General features: G+C 51.8%; 1 non-coding gene across 1 annotated transcript; it reads left to right on the plus strand.

The window, feature by feature from the left end:
• The first annotated feature begins 10,883 nt into the window (after positions 1-10,883).
• Positions 10,884-11,177, plus strand: LOC147872592 (signal recognition particle RNA). Its single transcript, XR_015537140.1, has one exon.
• Positions 11,178-25,729: the final 14,552 nt, after the last annotated feature.

Genomic DNA, 25,729 nt, shown 5'->3' on the forward strand with positions numbered 1-25,729 from the left:
GCTTGGTTTGGCTTGGCTTGCCTTGGCTTGGCTTTCCTTGGCTTGGATTAGCTTAGCTTCGATTGGATTGGCTTGGTTTGGCTTGGCTTGGCTTGTTTTCACTTGGCTTGTCTTCTCTTGTCTTGGATTGGCTTGTCTTGGCTTTCCTTAGCTTGGCTTGCCTTGCTTTACCTTGTCTTAGCTTGCCTTGGCTTCCTTGGATTGGCTTGGCTGCCTTGGTTTGGCTTGGCTTTGCTTGTCTTGACTTGGCTTTTCTTGGCCTTTCTTGGCTTGGCTTGGCTTTCCTAGGCTTGGCTTGGCTTTGCTTGCCTTGGCATGTCTTGGCTTGAATGGCTTGGCTTGGTTTGGCTTGGCTTGGCATAGCTAGGCTTGGCTTGTTTTGGATTCACTTGGCTTGGCTTGCCTTTTCTTGGCTTGGCTTTGGTTGGCTTGGCTTGGCTTAGATTGGCTTGGCCTGGCTTTGCTTTGCTTGGCTTAGCTTGCCTTGGCTTAACTTTCCTAGGCTTGACTTGCCTTGGCTTGATTTGGCTTGGCTTGGCTTGGCTTGGCTTGGCTTGGCTTGCTTTGGCTGGGCTTTGCTTGGTTTGGCTTGCCTTTTATTGGCTTGGCTTGGTTTGGCTTGGCTTGGCTTGGCTTGGCTTGGCTTAGCTGTGCTTGCCTTGGCTTGGCTTGGCTTTTCTTGGCTTGTCTTGGCTTGGCTTGGCTTGGCTTGGCTTGCCATAGCTTGGATTGGCTTTCCTTGGCTTGGATTGGCTTGGCTTGGCTAAGATTGCCTTGGCTTGACTTGCTTAGGCTTGACATGTCTTGGCTTGGCCTGGATTTAATTGGATTAAATGGCTTGGCTTGTTTTGACTTCCCTTGGCTTGGCATGGCTTGGCTTGGCTTCGCATGCCTTGGCTTGGCTTGCCTTGGTTTGCCTTGGCTTGCCTTGGCTTGTCTTATCTTGGCTTGGCTTTGCTTATTTAGGCTTGGCTTAATTTGGCTTGTCTTGGCTTGCCTTTGCTTGGTTTGGCTTGACTTCGCTTGCTTTGGCATGGCTTGACTTGGCTTGGCTTGGATTGGCTTGGCTTGGCTTAGCTTGGCTTCCCTTGGCTTGGCTTGGCTTGGCTTGGCTTGCCTTGGCATTACTTGCTTTGGATTTCCTTGGCTTGCCTTGGGTTGCCTTCGATTGGCTTGGCTTGGCTTGCCTTGGCTTGGTTTGACTTTTCTTGGCTTGGCTTTGTTTGGCTTGATTTGGCTTTTATTATTTTGCCTTGCCTTGGTTTGGCTTGGCTTGCCTTGCCTTGGCTTTTCTTGGCTTAACTTAACTTGGCTTGGCTTGGCTTACCTTGGCTTGGTTTTGCTTGGCTTGCCTTGGCGAAGCTTTGGCTTGGCTTGGCTTGGCTTAGCTTGGCTTGGCTTGGCTTGGCTTAGCTTTCCTTGGCTTGGTTTGCCTTGGATTTTCTTGGCTTCTCTTGGCTTAGCTTAGCTTGGCTTGGTTTGGCTTGCCTTGCCTTGGCTTGGCTAGGCTGGGCTGCCTTGTCTTGGCTTGTCTTGGCTTGCTTTGACTTGGCTTGGCTTGGCTTACCTTGGCTTGGCTTGGCTTTCCTTGGCTTGGCTTGGATTGGCGTACCTTGGCTTGGATTGGCTTGGCTTGGCTTGGCTTGGCTTGCCTTGGCTTGGCTTGCTTGGCTCGGATTGGCTTAACTTGGCTTATTTGCCTTGGCTTGGCTTGGCTTTCTTGCCTTGGCTTTCCTTGGCTTGGCTTGGCTTGGCTTGACTTGCCTTGGCTTGGCTTGGCTTGGCTTGCCTTAGCTTGGCTTGGCTTTGCTTGCCTTGGCTTGCCTTTGCTTGGCTTGGCTTGTCTTGAGTTGGCTTGGCTTGCCTTGGCTTGGTTTGCCTTGGCTTGCCTTTTTCTGGCTTGCCTTGTCTTGGCTTACCTTGACTTGTCTTAGGTTGGCTTGGCTTGGCTTGGCTTATATTGGCTTGGCATGACTTGGCTTGGCTTGCCTTGGCTTTCCTTGGCTTGGCTTGTCTTGTCTTGGCTTGCCTTCGCTAGGCTTGGCTTGCCTTGGCTTGGCTTGGCTTGCCTTGGCTTGGCTTGGCTTGGCTTTGCTTGGCTAGGCTTGGCTTTGCTTTTCTTGGCTTTTCTTGGCTTGGCTTGGCTTGGCATGACTTGGCTTGGCTTGCCTTGGCTTTCCTTGGCTTGGTTTGTCTTGGCTTGGCTTGGCTTGTCTTCGCTTGGCTTGGCTTGCCTTGGCTTGGCTTGGCTTGACTTGCCTTGGCTTGGCTTGGCTTGGCTTGGCTTGACTTGACTTGGTTTGGCTTTGCTTTTCTTGCCTTGGCTTTCCATGGCTTGGCTTGTCTTGGCTTGGCTTGCGTTCGCTTGGCTTGGCTTGCCTTGGCTTGTCTTGGCTTGGCTTGGCTTGGCTTGGCTTGCCTTGGTTTGGCTTGACTTGGCTTGGCTTGGCTTTGATTTTCTTGGCTTGGCTTGGTTTGGTTGCCTTGGCTTGGCTTGGTTTGGCTTGCCTTGGCTTTCCTTGGCTTGTCTTGTCTTCTCTTGACTTGCTTTCGATTGGCTTGGCTGCCTTTGCTTGGCTTGCCTTGGCTTGGCTTGGCTTGGCTAGGCTTGACTTGGCTTGGCTTGGCTTGGCTTGGCTTTGCTTTTCTTGGCTTGGCTTGGCTTGCCATGGCTTGGCTTGCCTTGGCTTGGCTTGGCCTGGCTTGCCTTGGATTTGTTTGCATTGGCCATGGCTTGGCTTGTTTGGCGTGGCTTGGCTTGGTTATTCTTGGCTTGGATTGACTTGCCTTTGCTTCTCTTTGCTTGGCTTGGCTTGGCTTGGCTTGGCTTGCCATGGCTTGCCTTGGCTTGGCTTAGCTTGACATTGTTTGCTTTAGCTTGGCTTCGCTTGGCTTGGCTTGAATAACCTTGGTTTGGCTTGCCTTGCTTTTGTTTGCCTTGGCTTGGGTTGCCTTGGCTTGGCTTGCCTTGAATTTTCTTTGCTTGGCTTGCCTTGGCTTGGTTTGACTTGGCTTGCTTTGTGTTGCCTTGGCTTGGCTTGGTTTGTTTTGGCTTGCCTTGGCTTGGCTTTCTTTGGCTTGGCTTGCCTTTGCTTGCCTTGGCTTTGCTTGTCTTGACTTGTCTGGCATTGACTTGGCTTGGATTGCCTTGGCTCGGCTTGGCTTGGCTTGGCTTGCCCTGACTTGGCTTCGCTTGGCTTGGCTTGGCTTGGCTTGTCCTAGCTTGACTTGGATTGGCTTGGCTTGGCTTGGCTTGCCTTGGTTTGGCTTGGCTTGGCTTGGCTTGCTTTGGTTTGCCTTGGCTTCGCTTGGCTTAGTTTAGCTTGCCTTGGCTTGGCTTTCCTTGGCTTGGCTTGCCTTTGCTAGCCTTGGCTTGGCTTGCCTTGGATTGGCTGGCCTTGGCTTGGCTTGGATTGCCTTGGCTCGGCTCGGCTTGGCTTGGCTTCCTTTGGCTTGGCTTGGCTTGGCTTACCTTTCCTTGCCTTGGATTTCCTTGGCTTGGCTTGGCTTGGATTGGCTTGGCTCGGCTTGGCTTGGCTTGGATTGGCTTGGCTCGGCTTGGCTCGGCTCGGCTTGGCTTGGCTTCCTTTGGCTTGGCTTGGCTTACCTTGGCTTGCCTTGGATTTCCTTGGCTTGTCTTGGCTTGGATTGGCTTGGCTCGGCTTGCCTTGGCTTTCCTTGGCTTGGCTTGGCTTTTCTTGATTTGCCTGGGCTTGGCTTGACTTGGCATGCCTTAGCTTGTCTTGGCTTTGCTTGTCTTGGCTTGCCTTTGCTTGGCTTGGCTAGTCTTGAGTTGGCTTGGCTTGCCTTGGCTTGGTTTGCCTTGGCTTGCCTTTTTCTGGCTTGCCTTGTCTTGGCTTACCTTGGCTTGGCTTGGCTTATCTTAGGTTGGCTTGGCTTGGCTTGGCTTAGATTGGCTTGGCATGACTTGGCTTGGCTTGCCTTGGCTTTCCTTGGCTTGGCTTGTCTTGGCTTGGCTTGCCTTCGCTAGGCTTGGCTTGCCTTAGCTTGGCTTGGCTTGGCTTGGCTTTGCTTGGCTTGGCTTGGCTTTGCTTTTCTTGGCTTGGCTTAGCTTGGCTTGGCTTGGCATGACATGGCTTGGCTTGCCTTGGCTTTCCTTGGCTTGGCTTGTCTTGGCTTGGCTTGCCTTCGCTTGGCTTGGCTTGCCTTGGCTTGGCTTGGCTTGGCTTGCCTTGGCTTGGCTTGGCTTGGCTTGGCTTGGATTTGCTTGTCTTGCCTTGGCTTTCCTTGGCTTGGCTTGTCTTGGCTTGGCTTGCGTTCGCTTGGCTTGGCTTGGCTTGGTTTGTCTTGTTTTGGCTTGGCTTGGCTTGGCTTGCCTTGGCCTGGCTTGACTTGGCTTGGCTTGGCTTTGGTTTTCTTGGCTTGGCTTGGCTTGGTTGCATTGGCTTGGCTTGGTTTATCTTGCCTTGGCTTTCCTTGGCTTGTCTTGTCTTGGCTTGACTTGCCTTCGCTTGGCTTGGCTGCCTTGGCTTGGCTTGCCTTGGCTTGGCTTGGCTTGGCTAGGCTTGACTTGGCTTGGCTTGGCTTGGCTTGGCTTTGCTTTTCTTGGCTTGGCTTGGCTTGCCATGGCTTGGCTTGCCTTGGCTTGGCTTGGCCTGGCTTGCCTTGGATTTGTTTGCATTGGCCATGGCTTGGCTTGTTTGGCGTGGCTTGGCTTGGTTATTCTTGGCTTGGATTGACTTGCCTTTGCTTCTCTTTGCTTGGCTTGGCTTGGCTTGGCTTGGCTTGCCATGGCTTGCCTTGGCTTGGCTTAGCTTGACATTGTTTGCTTTAGCTTGGCTTCGCTTGGCTTGGCTTGAATAACCTTGGTTTGGCTTGCCTTGCTTTTGTTTGCCTTGGCTTGGGTTGCCTTGGCTTGGCTTGCCTTGAATTTTCTTTGCTTGGCTTGCCTTGGCTTGGTTTGACTTGGCTTGCTTTGTGTTGCCTTGGCTTGGCTTGGTTTGTTTTGGCTTGCCTTGGCTTGGCTTTCTTTGGCTTGGCTTGCCTTTGCTTGCCTTGGCTTTGCTTGTCTTGACTTGTCTGGCATTGACTTGGCTTGGATTGCCTTGGCTCGGCTTGGCTTGTCTTGGCTTGCCCTGACTTGGCTTCGCTTGGCTTGGCTTGGCTTGGCTTGTCCTAGCTTGACTTGGATTGGCTTGGCTTGGCTTGGCTTGCCTTGGTTTGGCTTGGCTTGGCTTGGCTGGCTTTGGTTTGCCTTGGCTTCGCTTGGCTTAGTTTAGCTTGCCTTGGCTTGGCTTTCCTTGGCTTGGCTTTCCTTTGCTAGCCTTGGCTTGGCTTGCCTTGGATTGGCTGGCCTTGGCTTGGCTTGGATTGCCTTGGCTCGGCTCGGCTTGGCTTGGCTTCCTTTGGCTTGGCTTGGCTTGGCTTATCTTTCCTTGCCTTGGATTTCCTTGGCTTGGCTTGGCTTGGATTGGCTTGGCTCGGCTTGGCTTGGCTTGGATTGGCTTGGCTCGGCTTGGCTCGGCTCGGCTTGGCTTGGCTTCCTTTGGCTTGGCTTGGCTTACCTTGGCTTGCCTTGGATTTCCTTGGCTTGTCTTGGCTTGGATTGGCTTGGCTCGGCTTGCCTTGGCTTTCCTTGGCTTGGCTTGGCTTTTCTTGATTTGCCTGGGCTTGGCTTGACTTGGCATGCCTTAGCTTGGCTTGGCTTTGCTTGTCTTGGCTTGCCTTTGCTTGGCTTGGCTAGTCTTGAGTTGGCTTGGTTTGCCTTGGCTTGGTTTGCCTTGGCTTGCCTTTTTCTGGCTTGCCTTGTCTTGGCTTACCTTGGCTTGGCTTGGCTTATCTTAGGTTGGCTTGGCTTGGCTTGGCTTAGATTGGCTTGGCATGACTTGGCTTGGCTTGCCTTGGCTTTCCTTGGCTTGGCTTGTCTTGGCTTGGCTTGCCTTCGCTAGGCTTGGCTTGCCTTAGCTTGGCTTGGCTTGGCTTGGCTTTGCTTGGCTTGGCTTGGCTTTGCTTTTCTTGGCTTGGCTTAGCTTGGCTTGGCTTGGCATGACATGGCTTGGCTTGCCTTGGCTTTCCTTGGCTTGGCTTGTCTTGGCTTGGCTTGCCTTCGCTTGGCTTGGCTTGCCTTGGCTTGGCTTTGCTTGGCTTGCCTTGGCTTGGCTTGGCTTGGCTTGGCTTGGATTTGCTTGTCTTGCCTTGGCTTTCCTTGGCTTGGCTTGTCTTGGCTTGGCTTGCGTTCGCTTGGCTTGGCTTGGCTTGGTTTGTCTTGTTTTGGCTTGGCTTGGCTTGGCTTGCCTTGGCCTGGCTTGACTTGGCTTGGCTTGGCTTTGGTTTTCTTGGCTTGGCTTGGCTTGGTTGCATTGGCTTGGCTTGGTTTGGCTTGCCTTGGCTTTCCTTGGCTTGTCTTGTCTTGGCTTGACTTGCCTTCGCTTGGCTTGGCTGCCTTGGCTTGGCTTGCCTTGGCTTGGCTTGGCTTGGCTAGGCTTGACTTGGCTTGGCTTGGCTTGGCTTGGCTTGGCTTTGCTTTTCTTGGCTTGGCTTGGCTTGCCATGGCTTGGCTTGCCTTGGCTTGGCTTGGCCTTGCTTGCCTTGGATTTGTTTGCATTGGCCATGGCTTGGCTTGTTTGGCGTCCCTTGGCTTGGTTTTTCTTGGCTTGGCTTGACTTACCTTGGTTTGGCTTGGCTTGGCTTGGCTTGGCTCGGCTTGGCTTGGCTTGGCTTGGCTTTTCTTGGCTTGTTTGCTTTGGCTTGGCTTTGCTTGGCTTGCCTTGGCTTTCCTTGGCTTGGCTTGGCTTGGCTTGACTTGCCTTGGCTTGGCTTGACTTGGCTTGCCTTAGCTTGGCTTGGCTTTGCTTGCCTTGGCTTGCCTTTGCTTGGCTTGGCTTGTCTTGAATTGGCTTGGCTTGCCTTGGCTTGGTTTGCTTTGGCTTGCCTTTTTCTAGCTTTCCTTGTCTTGGCTTACCTTGGCTTGGCTTGTCTTAGGTTGGCTTGGCTTGGCTTGGCTTAGATTGGTTTGGCATGACTTGGCTTGGCTTGCCTTGGCTTTCCTTGGCTTGGCTTGTCTTTTCTTGGCTTGCCTTCGCTAGGCTTGGCTTGCCTTGGCTTGGCTTGGCTTGGCTTGGTTGGTTTGGCTTGTCTTGGCATGGCTTGGCTTGGATTGTTTTGGCTTGACTTAGCTTGCCTTCGCTTGGTTTGGCTTGGCTTCGCTTGCATTGGCATGGCTTGGCTTGGCCCGGCTTGACTTGGCTTGGCTTTCCTTGGCTTGGCTTGGCTTGGATTTGTTTGGCTTGGCTTGCCTTGGCTTGGCTTGGTTTCGCTTTGATTCTCTTGGCTACCCTTGGATTGAGAGGTTTTGGCTTGCCTTGGCTTTGTTTGCCTTGGCTTCCCTTGCCTTCGATTGGCTTGGCATGGCTTGCTTTTTCTTTGTCTTGCCTTGGCTTGGCTTGACTTGCTTGCCTTGGTTTGGCTTGGTTTGCCTTGTCTTGGCTTGCCTTGGCTTGGATTGGCTAGACTTGGCTTGGCTTGGCTTGGCCTGGCTTTGCTTGCCTTGGCTTGGCTTTGCTTGGCTTGGCTTATCTTGGCTTAGCTTCCCTTGGCTTCGCTTGGCTTGGCTTTGTTAGTCTTGGCTTGCCTTGGTTAGGATTGTCTTAGATTAACTTAGCTTGGTTTTGCTTGGCCTGCCTTGGCGAAGCTTTGGCTTGGCTTGGCTTGGCTTAGCTTGGCTTGGCTTGGCTTGGCTTGGCTTGGCTTGGCTTAGCTTTCCTTGGCTTGGTTTGCCATGGCTTGGCTTGGCTTCTCTTGGCTTAGCTTAGCTTGGCTTGGTTTGGCTTGGCTTGCCTTGGCTTGGCTTGGCTGGGCTGCCTTGTCTTGGCTTGTCTTGGCTTGCTTTGACTTGGCTTGGCTTGGCTTACCTTGGCTTGGCTTGGCTTTCCTTGGCTTGGCTTGGATTGGCGTACCTTGGCTTGGATTGGCTTGGCTTGCCTTGGCTTGGCTTGCTTGGCTCGGATTGGCTTAACTTGGCTTGGATTGGCTTGGCTTAGCTAAGCTTGCCTTCGCTTGGCTTGCTTTGGCTTGCCATGTCTTGGCTTGGCTTGGCTTGGATTTACTTGGATTGGCTTGGATTGGCTTTTTTTGGCTTGGCTTCTTTGGCTTAGCTTGTCTTCACTTGGTTTGGCTTGGCTTGGCTTGGCTTGTCTCGGCTTGGCTTGGCTTTGCTTTCCTTAGCTTGGCTTGCCTTGCTTTACCTTGTCTTAGCTTCCCTTGACTTGCCTTGGCTTGCCTTGGCTTGGTTTGGCTTTGGTTGGCTTGGCTTGGTTTAGATTGGCTTGGCCTGGCTTGGCTTGGCTTGGCTTGGCTTGGCTGGGCTTTGCTTTGGTTGGCTTGGCTTGGTTTAGATTGCCTTGGCTTGATTTGGCTTGTCTTAGCTTGGCTTGGCTTGCCTTGGCTGGGCTTTGCTTGGTTTGGCTTGCCTTTTATTGGCTTGACTTGGTTTGGCTTTGCTTGGCTTGGCTTGGCTTGGCTTAGCTGTGCTTGCCTTGTTTTGGCTTGGCTTGTCTTGGCTAGGCTTGGCTTGGCTTGGCTTACCTTGGCTTGGCTTGCCTTAGCTTGGATTGGCTTACCTTTGCTTGGATTGGCTTGGCTTGGCTAAGATTGCCTTGGCTTGGCTTTCTTTGGCTTGAAATGTCTTGGCTTGGTTTGGCGTGGATTTACTTAGATTAAATGTCTTGGCTTGTTTTGGCTTGCCTTGGCTTTGCATGGCTTTGCTTGGCTTCGCATGCCTTCGCTTGGCTTGCCTTGGTTTGCCTTGGCTTGCCTTGGCTTGTCTTATCTTGGCTTGTGAGCCATGCCTCATGGCTCGAAGTGGCTTATCTCCCATATCTAAGTTCTTTGGAGTCGGCGGCTTCGAGACCCTGATGAGACAGCAGGGCAGAAGGACAGTCTGTGTGTGTCCGCCGGAGAGAGAACGACTCGAGGAGAAAGTCGGAAGGCAAGTCAGGGTTTGTGGGGGTTGAGTTGGGCATCTGGAGTTGGATACCCAGCCGGAGTTTGAGCCCTGAAAGGTGTCTTGTTTCTTTTTATCCTATATTTAAATATTTTTCATTAAATAATATACTTCGATTATTCGACGTAGTTTCTTTTGACTTTTCACCGCTTTACCCTCCCCAAGCCGTACCACCTCCCGGCCTGGGACGATCGTGGCCTCAGTAACGTAATATGGCAAATCTCCTCCTCGGGGGGGTTCAAAATGGTAGCAGAGCGTGGTTTCGGAAATTCCGTGGTTTCGGAAATTTCGTGGTTTCGGAAATTTAGTTTGCGGAAGTTTTCTTTTGGATTCCAACGGTTTTGACGGTTTGTAGGTCCTAAGTGTGTTGTGGTGAACGCGCTATTAGGACACCGTGTGGCACAGACAGGTTCTGATATGGCCTGCCGTCCTTGCCAGTGCTAGCGCTTGTTTGTATTTGAGCGTGCTAGCGGGCAAGTTTGTCAGGTGGGGCGTTGGATGGGCCTTGCTTTAGACCACTGGGTGTTGCGGTTTGGTGGAATTAATTGTTTATTTATTTGTTTTTGGTGTTTTTTTTTTTCTTCTCTCTCTCATGGCTCCGACAATTGGCTGGGTCTACGACCTCAGTAAGGAGAACCTTACGAAGCTCTGTGAGAGGTACCGAGTGGATGCCACTGGTCCTCTTGCCGAGCTTCGATCCCGCTTCGTCGCGTTCTTGCGAACACAGGAGGAACGGGAGATCTCGGCGATTCGCATGGAGGTAAGGGGAGCTGAATATCCCGTTGATGTTGAGTTGGCTGAGGTTAAAGCTGGAGGGCTCCCTTCGGTTGGTGGGGAAATGCCCGTGGAGGAATCCATTCGTCCTGTCGACGTGGTTGATGGCAGTTCGCCAAAGGCATTGGTGAACTTTCTGATGAAGGCCAATTCACTGTTCAAATTGGGCATAGTTGGGGAAAAAGAAATCCTTTGGGCTCTCCTTCCCAAAACAATAGGGCGTGTAGACTAGCCGGAGAAGACTGTCCGATGGACACACACAGACACCCTCGTCCCCTTTGCCATGCAAGGGGACAGGTTCTCTATACACATGGCATGGTATATTGTAAGTAATGTTAGTGTGACATATATAGATCTTAGATAGGATGGCCATCATAGTTATAATAGATTTGGTATTTAGTTTAAGTTCAGTTTAAGTTTAGTTTGGTATTTAGGTGGAGAGTGTTATGGATATGATGTTTAGATATAGTGCTGTAGAGTATTGAATGAATATGTCATAACTGTATGAAAATGCCTTTGGCATTGTTGTGTCGGTCCTCGAGGCGAGATGTTGTAATCACGGAAAATATAAGCATCCTGTTCATGTAGATTGGCTGACTGGGGATGAACTCATTGGAGTGGAAATGAATCCGCTTGTCCTTGCTGAGAAAATTCCAGCCTCACTTAAAGAGAAGAGGTTTGGTGTAATATGAAGTGACAAAAGGGATGGAGATAAAACCAAGTGCAGTATTCGTAATGTCTTGGAGATGCAAACATTTGAAACCTGTGATGTATGTGTTGATTTGCATCAATGAGGAGTAAAGTTTCAATGTGAAATGTTTGTATAACAGATCTTGTATGTACGAAGTTGGTTATAATGTTAAAAACTTCTCTTTCGATCTGTATAAATGCTATATGAGGGCACTCAGATGTTTGTGAAAAGTTATCACATTGTTTTTGTGAAGTTACATTCTTGTTTCTTGTTTATGCAGAATACCATTCTGTATGTTCCATTGTAACACCAATTGAGGCTTGCGTTCCGGTTGGGTGTTGTACCACAAGCACATTGATTTGTAATTTCTTTTTGGGGTATTCTCGGTCGTGACTCTCGGCGTCTCTGTGTACATGCACTTTCGGCGCCCTGCTCTCATAAGGAAACTGCCCTCTACGAAGCTGAAAGCCAGGGCTAGGGCTCTGACGTGCTGGTAATGACTTGTAGTTTGGAGATCTGGTTTGCTGTATGCCAATTTGACTGGACGACCGCGCTGAAGCTCGGTATCAATATGGACACCCTGGGGGAGCCCGGGGTGCTCAGGTTGGTTAACTAGGGCTGGACCGGGCCAGAGAGGAAACTCAACAGGCAGAAAAGTCCCGTGGAGTTGTGATGGGATCGTGCATGAAAAGTGGGAGCTGCTTGGAGGCAGACCTGAAGTCACCTGCGATCCAAGCTACCGGCACGTTTACTACGACAACCCCGGCCCAGGGAGCAGTTTTGGGGGGGGAGGATGAGCCATGCCTCATGGCTCGAAGTGGCTTATCTCCCATATCTAAGTTCTTTGGAGTCGGCGGCTTCGAGACCCTGATGAGACAGCAGGGCAGAAGGACAGTCTGTGTGTGTCCGCCGGAGAGAGAACGACTCGAGGAGAAAGTCGGAAGGCAAGTCAGGGTTTGTGGGGGTTGAGTTGGGCATCTGGAGTTGGATACCCAGCCGGAGTTTGAGCCCTGAAAGGTGTCTTGTTTCTTTTTATCCTATATTTAAATATTTTTCATTAAATAATATACTTCGATTATTCGACGTAGTTTCTTTTGACTTTTCACCGCTTTACCCTCCCCAAGCCGTACCACCTCCCGGCCTGGGACGATCGTGGCCTCAGTAACGTAATATGGCAAATCTCCTCCTCGGGGGGGTTCACTTGTCTTGGCTTATTTAGGCTTGGCTTTGTTTGGCTTGACTTCGCTTGCTTTGGCATTGCTTGACTTTTCTTGCCTTGATTGGCTTGGCTTGGCTTAGCTTGGCTTCCCTTGGCATGGCTTGGCTTAGCTTGGCTTTACTTGCCTTGGATTTCCTTGGCTTGCCTTGGGTTGCCTTCGATTGGCTTGGCTTGGCTTGCCTTGGCTTGCTTTCCCTTTTCTTGGCTTGGCTTGATTTGGCTTGCCTTGGCTTGGATTGTTTTGCCTTGCCTTGGTTTGCCTTGGCTTGGCTTGGCTTGGCTTGGCTTAACTTAACTTGGCTTGGCTTGGCTTGCCTTGGCTTGGTTTAGCTTGGCTTGCCTTGGGGAAGCTTTGGCTTGGCTTGGATTGTCTTAGCTTGGCTTGGCTTAGCATGGCTTGGCTTAGCTTGCCTTGGCTTGGTTTGCTTGGCTTGGCTTGGCTTCTCTTGGCTTAGCTTAGCTTGACTTGGCTTGGCTTGGCTTGCCTAGGCTTGGCTTGGCTTGGCTAGGCTGCCTAGGCTTGGCTAATCTTGACTTGCTTTGACTTGGCTTGGCTTGGTTTACCTTGGCTTGGCTTTCCTTGGCTTGGCATGGATTGGTTTACCTTGGCTTCAATTGGCTTTGCTTTTCTTGGCTTGGCTTGGCTTGCCATGGCTTGGCTTGCTTTTTCTTGGATTGGCTTAACTTGGCTTGGATTGGCTTGGCTTGCTTTGGCTTTCCATGTCTTGGCTTGGCTTGGCTTGGATTTTCTTGGATTGACTTGGATTGGCATGTTTTGGCTTGGCTTGCTTTGGCTTAGCTTGTCTTCACTTGGCTTGGCTTGGCTTGGCTTGTTTTGGCTTGGCTTGGCTTGGCTTGTTTTGGCTTGGCTTGGCTTGGCTTTCCTTAGCTTGGCTTGCCTTGCTTTACCTTGTCTTAGCTTCCCTTGGCTTCCTTGGATTGGCTTGGCAGCCTTGGCTTGGCTTGGCTTGGCTTGGCTTGGCTTGCCTTTACTTGGATTGGTTTGGCTTATCTTGGCTTGTCTTGGCTTTCCTTGGCTTGGCTTTCCTTGGCTTTGGTATGCTTGTCTTGGCTTAGATTGGCTTGGCTTTGCTGGCCTTGGCTTGGCTTGGATTGCCTTGTCTCGGCTCGGCTTGGCTTGGCTTCCTTTGGCTTGGCTTGGCTTGGCTTACCTTGTCTTGCCTTGGATTTCCTTGGCTTAGCTTGGCTTGGTTTGGCTTGGCTCGGCTTTGCTAGGCTTGGCTTGGCTTGTTTGCCTTGGCTTGGCTTGGCTTGGCTTGCCTTGGCTTGGCTTGGCTTGGCTTGACTTGGCTTGCCTTAGCTTGGCTTGGCTTTGCTTGCCTTGGCTTGCCTTTGCTTGGCTTGGCTTGTCTTGAGTTGGCTTGGCTTGCCTTGGCTTGGTTTGCCTTGGCTTGCCTTTTTCTGGCTTGCCTTGTCTTGGCTTACCTTGGCTTGGCTTGGGTTGTCTTAGGTTGGCTTGACTTGGCTTGGCTTGCCTTCGCTAGGCTTGGCTTGCCTTGGCTTGGCTTGGCTTGCCTTGGCTTGGCTTGGCTTGGCTTTGCTTGGCTAGGCTTGGCTTTGCTTTTCTTGGCTTGGCTTGGCTTGGCTTGGCTTGGCATGACTTGGCTTGGCTTGCCTTGGCTTTCCTTGGCTTGGCTTGTCTTGGCTTGGCTTGGCTTGTCTTCGCTTGGCTTGGCTTGCCTTGGCTTGGCTTGGCTTGACTTGCCTTGGCTTGGCTTGCCTTGGCTTGGCTTGGCTTGGCTTGACTTGGTTTGGCTTGTCTTTGCTTTTCTTGCCTTGGCTTTCCTTGGCTTGGCTTGTCTTGGCTTGGCTTGCGTTCGCTTGGCTTGGCTTGCCTTGGCTTGTCTTGGCTTGGCATGGCTTGGCTTGGCTTGCCTTGGCTTGGCTTGACTTGGCTTGGCTTGGCTTTGATTTTTTTGGCTTGGCTTAGTTTGGTTGCCTTGGCTTGGCTTGGATTGACTTGCCTTGGCTTTCCTTGGCTTGTCTTGTCTTGGCTTGACTTGCCTTCGATTGGCTTGGCTGCCTTGGCTTGGCTTGCCTTGGCTTGGCTTGGCTTGGCTAGGCTTGACTTGGCTTGGCTTGGCTTGGCTTGGCTTTGCTTTTCTTGGATTGGCTAGGCTTGCCATGGCTTGGCTTGCCTTGGCTTGGCTTGGCCTGGCTTGCCTTGGATTTGTTTGCATTGGCCATGGCTTGTTTGGCGTGGCTTGGCTTGGTTATTCTTGGCTTGGATTGACTTGCCTTTGCTTCTCTTTGCTTGGCTTGGCTTGGCTTGGCTTGGCTTGGCTTGCCTTGGCTTGCCTTGGCTTGGCTTGCCTTGGCTTTGCTTAGCTTGACATTGTTTTCTTTAGCTTGGCTTCGCTTGGCTTGGCTTGAATTACCTTGGTTTGGCTTGCCTTGCTTTTGTTTGCCTTGGCTTGGGTTGCCTTGGCTTGGCTTGCATTGAATTTTCTTTGCTTGGCTTGCCTTGGCTTGGTTTGACTTGGCTTGCTTTGTGTTGCCTTTGCTTGGCTTGGTTTGTTTTGGCTTGCCTTGGCTTGGCTTTCTTTGGCTTGTCTTGCCTTTGCTTGCCTTGGCTTTGCTTGTCTTGAGTTGGCTGGCCTTGACTTGGCTTGGATTGCCTTGGCTCGGCTTGGCTTGGCTTGGCTTGCCCTGACTTGGCTTCGCTTGGCTTGGCTTGGCTTGGCTTGTCCTAGCTTGACTTGGATTGGCTTGGCTTGGCTTGGCTTGCCTTGGTTTGGCTTGGCTTGGCTTGGCTTGCTTTGGTTTGCCTTGGCTTCGCTTGGCTTAGTTTAGCTTGCCTTGGCTTGGCTTTCCTTGGCTTGGCTTGCCTTTGCTAGCCTTGGCTTGGCTTGCCTTGGCTTGGTTGGCCTTGGCTTCGCTTGGATTGCCTTGGCTCGGCTCGGCTTGGCTTGGCTTCCTTTGGCTTGGCTTGGCTTGGCTTACCTTGGCTTGCCTTGGATTTCCTTGGCTTGGCTTGGCTTGGATTGGCTTGGCTCGGCTTGGCTTGGCTTGGCTTGGATTGGCTTGGCTCGGCTTGGCTCGGCTCGGCTTGGCTTGGCTTCCTTTGGCTTGGCTTGGCTTGGCTTACCTTGGCTTGCCTTGGTTTCCTTGGCTTGGCTTGGCATGGATTGGCTTGGCTCGGCTTGCCTTGGCTTTCCTTGGCTTGGCTTGGCTTTTCTTGACTTGCCTTGGCTTGGCTTGACTTGGCATGCCTTAGCTTGGCTTGGCTTTGCTTGTCTTGGCTTGCGTTTGCTTGGCTTGGCTAGTCTTGAGTTGGCTTGGCTTGCCTTGGCTTGGTTTGCCTTGGCTTGCCTTTTTCTGGCTTGCCTTGTCTTGGCTTACCTTGGCTTGGCTTGGCTTGTCTTAGGTTGGCTTGGCTTGGCTTAGATTGGCTTGGCATGACTTGGCTTGGCTTGCCTTGGCTTTCCTTGGCTTGGCTTGTCTTGGCTTGGCTTGCCTTCGCTAGGCTTGGCTTTCCTTAGCTTGGCTTGGCTTGGCTTGGCTTGGCTTTGCTTTTCTTGGCTTGGCTTGGCTTGGCTTGGCTTGGCTTGGCTTGGCATTACATGGCTTGGCTTGCCTTGGCTTTCCTTGGCTTGGCTTGTCTTGGCTTGGCTTGCCTTCGCTTGGCTTGGCTTGCCTTGGCTTGATTTGGCTTGGCTTGCCTTGGCTTGGCTTGGCTTGGCTTGGCTTGGATTTGCTTGTCTTGCCTTGGCTTTCCTTGGCTTGGCTTGTCTTGGCTTGGCTTGCGTTCGCTTGGCTTGTCTTGGCTTGGTTTGTCTTGGCTTGGCTTGGCTTGGCTTGGCTTGCCTTGGCTTGGCTTGACTTGGCTTGGCTTGGCTTGGCTTGGTTGCATTGGCTTGGCTTGGTTTGGCTTGCCTTGGCTTTCCTTGGCTTGTCTTGTCTTGGCTTGACTTGCCTTCGCTTGGCTTGGCTGCCTTGGCTTGGCTTGCCTTGGCTTGGCTTGGCTTGGCTAGGCTTGACTTGGCTTGGCTTGGCTTGGCTTTTCTTGGCTTTGCTTGCCTTGGCTTGGCTTGGCCTTGCTTGCTTTGGATTTGTTTGCATTGGCCATGGCTTGGCTTGTTTGGCGTCACTTGGCTTGGATTTTCTTGGCTTGGCTTGACTTACCTTGGTTTGGCTTGGCTTGGCTTGGCTTGGCTCGGCTTGGCTTGGCTTGGCTTGGCTTGGCTTGGCTTGTTTGCTTTGGCTTGGCTTGGCTTGGCTTGCCTTGGCTTTCCTTGGCTTGGCTTGGCTTGGCTTGACTTGCCTTGGCTTGTCTTGACTTGGCTTGCCTTAGCTTGGCTTGGCTTTGCTTGCCTTGGCTTGCCTTTTCTTGGCTTGGCTTGTCTTGAATTGGCTTGGCTTGCCTTGACTTGGTTTGCCTTGGCTTGCCTTTTTCTGGCTTGCCTTGTCTTGGCTTACCTTGGCTTGGCTTGGCTTGTCTTAGGTTGGCTTGGCTTGGCTTGGCTTAGATTGGCTTGGCATGACTTGGCTTGGCTTGCCTTGGCTTTCCTTGGCTTAGCTTGTCTTGGCTTGGCTTGCCTTCGCTAGGCTTGGCTTGCCTTGGCTTGGCTTGGCTTGGTTTGGCTTGGCTTGGCTTGGCTTGGCTTGTTTGGTTTGGCTTGTCTTGGCATGGCTTGGCTTGGATTGTTTTGGCTGGACTTAGCTGGCCTTCGCTTGGTTTGGCTTGGCTTCGCTTGCATTAGCATGGCTTGGCTTGGCCCGGCTTAACTTGGCTTGGCTTTCCTTGGCTTGGCTTGGCTTGGATTTGTTTGGCTTGGCTTGCCTTGGCTTGGCTTGGTTTCGCTTTGATTCTCTTGGCTTGCCTTGGATTGAGAGGTCTTGGCTTGCCTTGGCTTTGTTTGCTTTGGCTTCCCTTGCCTTCGATTGGCTTGGCATGGCTTGGCTTTTCTTTGACTTGCCTTGGCTTGGCTTGACTTGCTTGCCTTGGTTTGGCTTGGTTTGCCTTGTCTTGGCTTGCCTTGGCTTGGATTGGCTAGACTTTGCTTGGCTTGGCTTGGCCTGGCTTTGCTTGCCTTGGCTTGGCTTTGCTTGGCTTGGCTTAGCTTGGCTTAGCTTCCCTTGGCTTCGCTTGGCTTGGCTTTGTTAGTCTTGGCTTGCCTTGGTTAGGATTTTCTTAGATTAACTTAGCTTGCGTTGGCTTGCCTTGGCTTGGTTTGGCTTGGCTTGCCTTGGCTTGGCTTTCCTTGGCTTGGATTAGCTTAGCTTCGATTGGATTGGTTTGGTTTGGCTTGGCTTGGCTTGTTTTCACTTGGCTTGTCTTCTCTTGTCTTGGATTGGCTTGTCTTGGCTTTCCTTAGCTTGGCTTGCCTTGCTTTACCTTGTCTTAGCTTGCCTTGGCTTCCTTGGATTGGCTTGGCTGCCTTGGTTTGGCTTGGCTTTGCTTGTCTTGACTTGGCTTTTCTTGGCCTTTCTTGGCTTGGCTTGGCTTTCCTAGGCTTGGCTTGGCTTTGCTTGCCTTGGCATGTCTTGGCTTGAATGGCTTGGCTTGGTTTGGCTTGGCTTGGCATAGCTAGGCTTGGCTTGTTTTGGATTCACTTGGCTTGGCTTGCCTTTTCTTGGCTTGGCTTTGGTTGGCTTGGCTTGGCTTAGATTGGCTTGGCCTGGCTTTGCTTTGCTTGGCTTAGCTTGCCTTGGCTTAACTTTCCTAGGCTTGGCTTGCCTTGGCTTGATTTGGCTTGGCTTGGCTTGGCTTGGCTTGGCTTGCTTTGGCTGGGCTTTGCTTGGTTTGGCTTGCCTTTTGTTGGCTTGGCTTGGTTTGGCTTGGCTTGGCTTGGCTTGGCTTGGCTTAGCTGTGCTTGCCTTGGCTTGGCTTGGCTTTTCTTGGCTTGTCTTGTCTTGGCTTGGCTTGGCTTGGCTTGCCATAGCTTGGATTGGCTTTCCTTGGCTTGGATTGGCTTGGCTTGGCTAAGATTGCCTTGGCTTGACTTGCTTAGGCTTGACATGTCTTGGCTTGGCCTGGATTTAATTGGATTAAATGGCTTGGCTTGTTTTGACTTCCCTTGGCTTGGCATGGCTTGGCTTGGCTTCGCATGCCTTGGCTTGGCTTGCCTTGGTTTGCCTTGGCTTGCCTTGGCTTGTCTTATCTTGGCTTGGCTTTGCTTATTTAGGCTTGGCTTAATTTGGCTTGTCTTGGCTTGCCTTTGCTTGGTTTGGCTTGACTTCGCTTGCTTTGGCATGGCTTGACTTGGCTTGGCTTGGATTGGCTTGGCTTGGCTTAGCTTGGCTTCCCTTGGCTTGGCTTGGCTTGGCTTGGCTTGCCTTTGCATTACTTGCTTTGGATTTCCTTGGCTTGCCTTGGGTTGCCTTCGATTGGCTTGGCTTGGCTTGCCTTGGCTTGGTTTGACTTTTCTTGGCTTGGCTTTGTTTGGCTTGATTTGGCTTTTATTATTTTGCCTTGCCTTGGTTTGGCTTGGCTTGCCTTGCCTTGGCTTTTCTTGGCTTAACTTAACTTGGCTTGGCTTGGCTTACCTTGGCTTGGTTTTGCTTGGCTTGCCTTGGCGAAGCTTTGGCTTGGCTTGGCTTGGCTTAGCTTGGCTTGGCTTGGCTTGGCTTAGCTTTCCTTGGCTTGGCTTGCCTTGGCTTGGCTAGGCTGGGCTGCCTTGTCTTGGCTTGTCTTGGCTTGCTTTGACTTGGCTTGGCTTGGCTTACCTTGGCTTGGCTTGGCTTTCCTTGGCTTGGCTTGGATTGGCGTACCTTGGCTTGGATTGGCTTGGCTTGGCTTGGCTTGGCTTGCCTTGGCTTGGCTTGCTTGGCTCGGATTGGCTTAACTTGGCTTATTTGCCTTGGCTTGGCTTGGCTTTCTTGCCTTGGCTTTCCTTGGCTTGGCTTGGCTTGGCTTGACTTGCCTTGGCTTGGCTTGACTTGGCTTGCCTTAGCTTGGCTTGGCTTTGCTTGCCTTGGCTTGCCTTTGCTTGGCTTGGCTTGCCTTGAGTTGGCTTGGCTTGCCTTGGCTTGGTTTGCCTTGGCTTGCCTTTTTCTGGCTTGCCTTGTCTTGGCTTACCTTGACTTGTCTTAGGTTGGCTTGGCTTGGCTTGGCTTAGATTGGCTTGGCATGACTTGGCTTGGCTTGCCTTGGCTTTCCTTGGCTTGGCTTGTCTTGGCTTGGCTTGCCTTCGCTAGGCTTGGCTTGCCTTGGCTTGGCTTGGCTTGCCTTGGCTTGGCTTGGCTTGGCTTTGCTTGGCTAGGCTTGGCTTTGCTTTTCTTGGCTTGGCTTGGCTTGGCTTGGCTTGGCATGACTTGGCTTGGCTTGCCTTGGCTTTCCTTGGCTTGGTTTGTCTTGGCTTGGCTTGGCTTGTCTTCGCTTGGCTTGGCTTGCCTTGGCTTGGCTTGGCTTGACTTGCCTTGGCTTGGCTTGGCTTGGCTTGGCTTGGCTTGACATGGTTTGGCTTTGCTTTTCTTGCCTTGGCTTTCCATGGCTTGGCTTGTCTTGGCTTGGTTTGCGTTCGCTTGGCTTGGCTTGCCTTGGCTTGTCTTGGCTTGGCTTGGCTTGGCTTGGCTTGCCTTGGCTTGGCTTGACTTGGCTTGGCTTGGCTTTGATTTTCTTGGCCTGGCTTGGTTTGGTTGCCTTGGCTTGGCTTGATTTGGCTTGCCTTGGCTTTCCTTGGCTTGTCTTGTCTTCTCTTGACTTGCCTTCGATTGGCTTGGCTGCCTTTGCTTGGCTTGCCTTGGCTTGGCTTGGCTAGGCTTGACTTGGCTTGGCTTGGCTTGGCTTGGCTTTGCTTTTCTTGGCTTGGCTTGGCTTGCCATGGCTTGGCTTGCCTTGGCTTGGCTTGGCCTGGCTTGCCTTGGATTTGTTTGCATTGGCCATGGCTTGGCTTGTTTGGCGTGTCTTGGCTTGGTTATTCTTGGCTTGGATTGACTTGCCTTTGCTTCTCTTTGCTTGGCTTGGCTTGGCTTGGCTTGGCTTAGCTTGACATTGTTTGCTTTAGCTTGGCTTCGCTTGGCTTGGCTTGAATAACCTTGGTTTGGCTTGCCTTGCTTTTGTTTGCCTTGGCTTGGGTTGCCTTGGCTTGGCTTGCCTTGAATTTTCTTTGCTTGGCTTGCCTTGGCTTGGTTTGACTTGGCTTGCTTTGTGTTGCCTTGGCTTGGCTTGGTTTGTTTTGGCTTGCCTTGGCTTGGCTTTCTTTGGCTTGGCTTGCCTTTGCTTGCCTTGGCTTTGCTTGTCTTGACTTGTCTGGCATTGACTTGGCTTGGATTGCCTTGGCTCGGCTTGGCTTGGCTTGGCTTGCCCTGACTTGGCTTCGCTTGGCTTGGCTTGGCTTGGCTTGTCCTAGCTTGACTTGGATTGGCTTGGCTTGGCTTGGCTTGCCTTGGTTTGGCTTGGCTTGGCTTGGCTTGCTTTGGTTTGCCTTGGCTTCGCTTGGCTTAGTTTAGCTTGCCTTGGCTTGGCTTTCATTGGCTTGGCTTGCCTTTGCTAGCCTTGGCTTGGCTTGCCTTGGATTGGCTGGCCTTGGCTTGGCTTGGATTGCCTTGGCTCGGCTCGGCTTGGCTTGGCTTCCTTTGGCTTGGCTTGGCTTGGCTTACCTTTCCTTGCCTTGGATTTCCTTGGCTTGGCTTGGCTTGGATTGGCTTGGCTCGGCTTGGCTTGGCTTGGATTGGCTTGGCTCGGCTTGTCTCGGCTCGGCTTGGCTTGGCTTCCTTTGTCTTGGCTTGGCTTACCTTGGCTTGCCTTGGATTTCCTTGGCTTGTCTTGGCTTGGATTGGCTTGGCTCGGCTTGCCTTGGCTTTCCTTGGCTTGGCTTGGCTTTTCTTGATTTGCCTGGGCTTGGCTTGACTTGGCATGCCTTAGCTTGGCTTGGCTTTGCTTGTCTTGGCTTGCCTTTGCTTGGCTTGGCTAGTCTTGAGTTGGCTTGGCTTGCCTTCGCTTGGTTTGCCTTGGCTTGCCTTTTTCTGGCTTGCCTTGTCTTGGCTTACCTTGGCTTGGCTTGGCTTATCTTAGGTTGGCTTGGCTTGGCTTGGCTTAGATTGGCTTGGCATGACTTGGCTTGGCTTGCCTTGGCTTTCCTTGGCTTGGCTTGTCTTGGCTTGGCTTGCCTTCGCTAGGCTTGGCTTGCCTTAGCTTGGCTTGGCTTGGCTTGGCTTTGCTTGGCTTGGCTTGGCTTTGCTTTTCTTGGCTTGGCTTAGCTTGGCTTGGCTTGGCATGACATGGCTTGGCTTGCCTTGGCTTTCCTTGGCTTGGCTTGTCTTGGCTTGGCTTGCCTTCGCTTGGCTTGGCTTGCCTTGGCTTGGCTTGGCTTGGCTTGCCTTGGCTTGGCTTGGCTTGGCTTGGCTTGGATTTGCTTGTCTTGCCTTGGCTTTCCTTGGCTTGGCTTGTCTTGGCTTGGCTTGCGTTCGCTTGGCTTGGCTTGGCTTGGTTTGTCTTGTTTTGGCTTGGCTTGGCTTGGCTTGCCTTGGCCTGGCTTGACTTGGCTTGGCTTGGCTTTGGTATTCTTGGCTTGGCTTGGCTTGGTTGCATTGGCTTGGCTTGGTTTGGCTTGCCTTGGCTTTCCTTGGCTTGTCTTGTCTTGGCTTGACTTGCCTTCGCTTGGCTTGGCTGCTTTGGCTTGGCTTGCCTTGGCTTGGCTTGGCTTGGCTAGGCTTGACTTGGCTTGGCTTGGCTTGGCTTGGCTTGGCTTTGCTTTTCTTGGCTTGGCTTGGCTTGCCATGGCTTGGCTTGCCTTGGCTTGGCTTGGCCTTGCTTGCCTTGGATTTGTTTGCATTGGCCATGGCTTGGCTTGTTTGGCGTCCCTTGGCTTGGTTTTTCTTGGCTTGGCTTGACTTACCTTGGTTTGGCTTGGCTTGGCTTGGCTTGGCTCGGCTTGGCTTGGCTTGGCTTGGCTTTTCTTGGCTTGTTTGCTTTGGCTTGGCTTTGCTTGGCTTGCCTTGGCTTTCCTTGGCTTGGCTTGGCTTGGCTTGACTTGCCTTGGCTTGGCTTGACTTGGCTTGCCTTAGCTTGGCTTGGCTTTGCTTGCCTTGGCTTGCCTTTGCTTGGCTTGGCTTGTCTTGAATTGGCTTGGCTTGCCTTGGCTTGGTTTGCCTTGGCTTGCCTTTTTCTAGCTTTCCTTGTCTTGGCTTACCTTGGCTTGGCTTGTCTTAGGTTGGCTTGGCTTGGCTTGGCTTAGATTGGTTTGGCATGACTTGGCTTGGCTTGCCTTGGCTTTCCTTGGCTTGGCTTGTCTTTTCTTGGCTTGCCTTCGCTAGGCTTGGCTTGCCTTGGCTTGGCTTGGCTTGGCTTGGTTGGTTTGGCTTGTCTTGGCATGGCTTGGCTTGGATTGTTTTGGCTTGACTTAGCTTGCCTTCTCTTGGTTTGGCTTGGCTTCGCTTGCATTGGCATGGCTTGGCTTGGCCCGGCTTGACTTGGCTTGGCTTTCCTTGGCTTGGCTTGGCTTGGATTTGTTTGGCTTTGCTTGCCTTGGCTTGGCTTGGTTTCGCTTTGATTCTCTTGGCTAGCCTTGGATTGAGAGGTTTTGGCTTGCCTTGGCTTTGTTTGCCTTGGCTTCCCTTGCCTTCGATTGGCTTGGCATGGCTTGCTTTTTCTTTGTCTTGCCTTGGCTTGGCTTGACTTGCTTGCCTTGGTTTGGCTTGGTTTGCCTTGTCTTGGCTTGCCTTGGCTTGGATTGGCTAGACTTGGCTTGGCTTGGCTTGGCCTGGCTTTGCTTGCCTTGGCTTGGCTTTGCTTGGCTTGGCTTATCTTGGCTTAGCTTCCCTTGGCTTCGCTTGGCTTGGCTTTGTTAGTCTTGGCTTGCCTTGGTTAGGATTGTCTTAGATTAACTTAGCTTGCGTTGGCTTGCCTTGGCTTGGTTTGGCTTGGCTTGCCTTGGCTTGGCTTTCCTTGGCTTGGATTAGCTTAGCTTCGATTGGATTGGCTTGGTTTGGCTTGGCTTGGCTTGTTTTCACTTGGCTTGTCTTGGCTTGTCTTGGCTTGGCTTGTCTTGGCTTTCCTTAGCTTGGCTTGCCTTGCTTTACCTTGTCTTAGCTTGCCTTGGCTTCCTTGGATTGGCTTGGCTGCCTTGGCTTGGCTTTGCTTGTCTTGACTTGGCTTTTCTTGGCTTATCTTGGCTTGGCTTGGCTTTCCTAGGCTTGGCTTGGCTTTGCTTGCCTTGGCATGTCTTGGCTTGAATGGCTTGGCTTGGTTTGGCTTGGCTTGGCATAGCTAGGCTTGGCTTGTTTTGGCTTGACTTGGCTTGGCTTGCCTTTTCTTGGCTTGGCTTTGGTTGGCTTGGCTTGGCTTAGATTGGCTTGGCCTGGCTTTGCTTTGCTTGGCTTAGCTTGTCTTGGCTTAACTTTCCTAGGCTTGGCTTGCCTTGCTTGATTTGGCTTGGCTTGGCTTGGCTTGGCTTGGCTTGGCTTGGCTTGGCTTGCTTTGGCTGGGCTTTGCTTGGTTTGGCTTGCCTTTTATTGGCTTGGCTTGGTTTGGCTTGGCTTGGCTTGGCTTGGCTTGGCTTAGCTGTGCTTGCCTTGGCTTGGCTTGGCTTTTCTTGGCTCGACTTAGCTTGGCTTGGCTTGCCATAGCTTGGATTGGCTTTCCTTGGCTTGGATTGGCTTGGCTTGGCTAAGATTGCCTTGGCTTGACTTGCTTAGGCTTGACATGTCTTGGCTTGGCCTGGATTTAATTGGATTAAATGGCTTGGCTTGTTTTGACTTCCCTTGGCTTGGCATGGCTTGGCTTGGCTTCGCATGCCTTGGCTTGGCTTGCCTTGGTTTGCCATGGCTTGCCTTGGCTTGTCTTATCTTGGCTTGGCTTTGCTTATTTAGGCTTGGCTTTGTTTGGCTTGTCTTGGCTTACCTTTGCTTGGTTTGGCTTGACTTCGCTTGCTTTTGCATGGCTTGACTTGGCTTATCTTGGATTGGCTTGGCTTGGCTTAGCTTGGCTTCCCTTGGCTTGGCTTGGCTTGGCTTGGCTTGCCTTGGCATTACTTGCCTTGGATTTCCTTGGCTTGCCTTGGGTTGCCTTCGATTGGCTTGGCTTGGCTTGCCTTGGCTTGGTTTGACTTTTCTTTGCTTGGCTTTGTTTGGCTTGATTTGGCTTTTATTATTTTGCCTTCCCTTGGTTTGGCTTGGCTTGCCTTGCCTTGGCTTTTCTTGGCTTAACTTAACTTGGCTTGGCTTGGCTTGCCTTGGCTTGGTTTTGCTTGGCCTGCCTTGGCGAAGCTTTGGCTTGGCTTGGCTTGGCTTAGCTTGGCTTGGCTTGGCTTGGCTTGGCTTGGCTTGGCTTGGCTTAGCTTTCCTTGGCTTGGTTTGCCATGGCTTGGCTTGGCTTCTCTTGGCTTAGCTTAGCTTGGCTTGGTTTGGCTTGGCTTGCCTTGGCTTGGCTTGGCTGGGCTGTCTTGTCTTGGCTTGTCTTGGCTTGCTTTGACTTGGCTTGGCTTGGCTTACCTTGGCTTGGCTTGGCTTTCCTTGGCTTGGCTTGGATTGGCGTACCTTGGCTTGGATTGGCTTGGCTTGCCTTGGCTTGGCTTGCTTGGCTCGGATTGGCTTAACTTGGCTTGGATTGGCTTGGCTTAGCTAAGCTTGCCTTCGCTTGGCTTGCTTTGGCTTGCCATGTCTTGGCTTGGCTTGGCTTGGATTTACTTGGATTGGCTTGGATTGGCTTGTTTTGGCTTGGCTTCTTTGGCTTAGCTTGTCTTCACTTGGTTTGGCTTGGCTTGGCTTGGCTTGTCTCGGCTTGGCTTGGCTTTGCTTTCCTTAGCTTGGCTTGCCTTGCTTTACCTTGTCTTAGCTTCCCTTGACTTGCCTTGGCTTGCCTTGGCTTGGTTTGGCTTTGGTTGGCTTGGCTTGGTTTAGATTGGCTTGGCCTGGCTTGGCTTGGCTTGGCTTGGCTTGGCTGGGCTTTGCTTTGGTTGGCTTGGCTTGGTTTAGATTGCCTTGGCTTGATTTGGCTTGTCTTAGCTTGGCTTGGCTTGCCTTGGCTGGGCTTTGCTTGGTTTGGCTTGCCTTTTATTGGCTTGACTTGGTTTGGCTTTGCTTGGCTTGGCTTGGCTTGGCTTAGCTGTGCTTGCCTTGTTTTGGCTTGGCTTGTCTTGGCTAGGCTTGGCTTGGCTTGGCTTGGCTTACCTTGGCTTGGCTTGCCTTAGCTTGGATTGGCTTACCTTTGCTTGGATTGGCTTGGCTTGGCTAAGATTGCCTTGGCTTGGCTTTCTTTGGCTTGAAATGTCTTGGCTTGGTTTGGCGTGGATTTACTTAGATTAAATATCTTGGCTTGTTTTGGCTTGCCTTGGCTTGGCATGGCTTTGCTTGGCTTCGCATGCCTTCGCTTGGCTTGCCTTGGTTTGCCTTGGCTTGCCTTGGCTTGTCTTATCTTGGCTTGTGAGACATGCCTCATGGCCCGAAGTGGCTTATCTCCCATATCTAAGTTCTTTGGAGTCGGCGGCTTCGAGACCCTGATGAGACAGCAGGGCAGAAGGACAGTCTGTGTGTGTCCGCCGGAGAGAGAACGACTCGAGGAGAAAGTCGGAAGGCAAGTCAGGGTTTGTGGGGGTTGAGTTGGGCATCTGGAGTTGGATACCCAGCCGGAGTTTGAGCCCTGAAAGGTGTCTTGTTTCTTTTTATCCTATATTTAAATATTTTTCATTAAATAATATACTTCGATTATTCGACGTAGTTTCTTTTGACTTTTCACCGCTTTACCCTCCCCAAGCCGTACCACCTCCCGGCCTGGGACGATCGTGGCCTCAGTAACGTAATATGGCAAATCTCCTCCTCGGGGGGGTTCAAAATGGTAGCAGAGCGTGGTTTCGGAAATTCCGTGGTTTCGGAAATTTCGTGGTTTCGGAAATTTAGTTTGCGGAAGTTTTCTTTTGGATTCCAACGGTTTTGACGGTTTGTAGGTCCTAAGTGTGTTGTGGTGAACGCGCTATTAGGACACCGTGTGGCACAGACAGGTTCTGATATGGCCTGCCGTCCTTGCCAGTGCTAGCGCTTGTTTGTATTTGAGCGTGCTAGCGGGCAAGTTTGTCAGGTGGGGCGTTGGATGGGCCTTGCTTTAGACCACTGGGTGTTGCGGTTTGGTGGAATTAATTGTTTATTTATTTGTTTTTGGTGTTTTTTTTTTTCTTCTCTCTCT

Source organism: Zootermopsis nevadensis, unplaced genomic scaffold, assembly GCF_977971745.1.
Source record: "Zootermopsis nevadensis isolate Lab colony 2312 unplaced genomic scaffold, Znev_1.0 Znev_ptg000025l, whole genome shotgun sequence".
Lineage (NCBI taxonomy): Eukaryota > Metazoa > Arthropoda > Insecta > Blattodea > Termopsidae > Zootermopsis > Zootermopsis nevadensis.